The sequence below is a fragment of the Sinocyclocheilus grahami genome, unplaced genomic scaffold (assembly GCF_001515645.1).
Source record: "Sinocyclocheilus grahami isolate Dianchi unplaced genomic scaffold, SAMN03320097.WGS_v1.1 scaffold351.1, whole genome shotgun sequence".
Lineage (NCBI taxonomy): Eukaryota > Metazoa > Chordata > Actinopteri > Cypriniformes > Cyprinidae > Sinocyclocheilus > Sinocyclocheilus grahami.
This window is the reverse complement of record NW_015505530.1, coordinates 138324-140325: the sequence shown is the minus strand read 5'-3', so window position 1 is coordinate 140325 and position 2002 is coordinate 138324. Positions and strand designations below refer to the sequence as shown.

General features: G+C 36.5%; 1 long non-coding RNA gene across 1 annotated transcript in view; it reads right to left on the bottom strand.

Annotated features, from left to right (window-relative positions):
- Positions 1 to 297: 297 nt before the first annotated feature.
- LOC107548610 (uncharacterized) overlaps positions 298 to 2002 on the bottom strand; it is an 18760-nt gene continuing 17055 nt past the window's right edge. The window contains exons 2-3 of the long non-coding RNA XR_001604480.1: positions 401 to 458; positions 298 to 331 (exon numbers count right to left, since the gene is read on the bottom strand). This is a non-coding gene — a long non-coding RNA (uncharacterized lncRNA). The remainder of the gene's footprint in view (positions 332 to 400; positions 459 to 2002) is intronic.

Here is a 2002-nt window from a genome sequence, read left to right as displayed (position 1 = left end):
GACACGCAGTACAAGGTACCATGGCCAACCCCTCCCACCAAACAATACAAAACAAAATATAACAGACGGACCCAGATGAATTCCAGACAGAACAAAACAGTAGAGCAGAGCAGAAGTGCAGTCAGTTACGTGAGGTTCGTTAGGCTTCAATTAAGATCATCAGAAACCCCTGGACGTGCAATCAATCCTGCTGGACATTGAACAAAAGTTACACATAAAAACTGGTTTAAAACAAACTTTAAACTACCCATACCTACCAAGAAAACAGTACAATGCTGCAATACACATGGTCGCTCACCACGCAGGATTACAGCTACTTGCAGGCCCATATCTAAAAACAAACAAAAGTAATAAGCCTCTATTTAACAGGCAAAGGGGCATTTTTAAAAACGGGACAAACCTGAAAACTGGCCAACAGCCAGCACACGACAGACAGGAGGATAACCCAACTGCTAGCACTCAAAGCGCCACATGTCACAAAAGGGCGGTACCAAGGATGATGCATCCCAAGCAACCTAACACTCCCCCTTTTATAGGCACACATGTACTAACTGGCTCATGAAACTTACCCAACTGACCAATCATGATAAAGTATGAACACTGATAGGTTCACCTGTTTGGGTAACGCCAGCCAATCATACTGGGTCTATACCTCACTCTGCTACATATGTAAACACACACACGTTTAAAAATGAATGTGTAACTTTATAAACATGTATTCAAAATTAATTTTATATTGTCATCACTAAGGCAAATTGTTTAAATATTATCTGTAAAAATTTAGTAATATTCTAAATAATATATTATTCTAATAAATCTGTAAGAATCTGTGTAGTCTATAGAACGAAAACATAAAATTTTAATTTGTTAAATGTAAAAATTGGGACAATAAGATGTTGATCACGTATGTTAGCATAATTATGTTAAGCATTTTTTTTATTTTTTTTTTTACAATTTTTACATTTATTATAAATATTTACAATTATTTATGTTAAAGTTTGTTGTGTTAAAACATACGTAATCAACATCTTATTTTCACATATTAACTTTGACACTCCTAAAATACATTTTGTAAATTTTTCCCCCTCAAATTTTCTACAACCTCCTAAAACCCCCTTGGAGCCCACTGAGTGTCTCCGGGCCCCAGTCTAAAAACCCCTGAATCTAGAACCATTGTGCCCAATGAAATCCAAACTGTCAGTGGTTATCAGAGCCAGAGCAGCTGTGTAAGTAAGAAATAGAATGAGACAGAGAGAAGGAAATAGAGAGCGACAGACTGGGCTGAACGCAGGAATGTATATGGCATTAAATAATAATAATAATAAATTCAATATGCAGCCTCTTTCAAAGCAGTGATAATGAAGCACAATGAATCAGATTAAAGATTCAGATACAAGTGCATGTTCTGCTGTTTACATTTTTACGTTCATAAAGAGCAAATAACCCATGGTGTCTTTACGAAATTTACGGCTTTAATAAGAGATGATGAAGTGTATGAAAAAAAGGGAGTAACAAAAGGAGAAGTATGTTACTCTTTCTTTTTCGCAACATCTTCAACACACAGTTGCCAAATCACAGACAATGCAGAATTGTGCGTGTTGTGTTTGGAAAACACCTCTCATTCTTTCAAAGCGCATGGAATTGCGCTCGGCTGCCAACAAATGGACAATATTGCTTTTGTCTCCCAGTTCTGTCTCTTCCCTCTGCTCAGATCTAGAGTCTGATAACAGATGAAAAGATCACTGCATCGTTTGGACCGAGACTCGATCCTGCGTCTATCAGGTAAACGTCTAAGCTGCTTTATAGGCAAATGCTGGGTGGTGTCACAAAACATCCACATGCTGTTTGAACTGTGCAGCTGCTTGTCAGGTTTAATTAGAGAAAAGAAAAAAATGTGGAAGAAAAATAACCGAGAATTTCTTCAATATGATTAACTGTAATACACTATTCAATTTGCTTTCTTCCTATTCAAATAGTAGTCATATATATATATATATATATA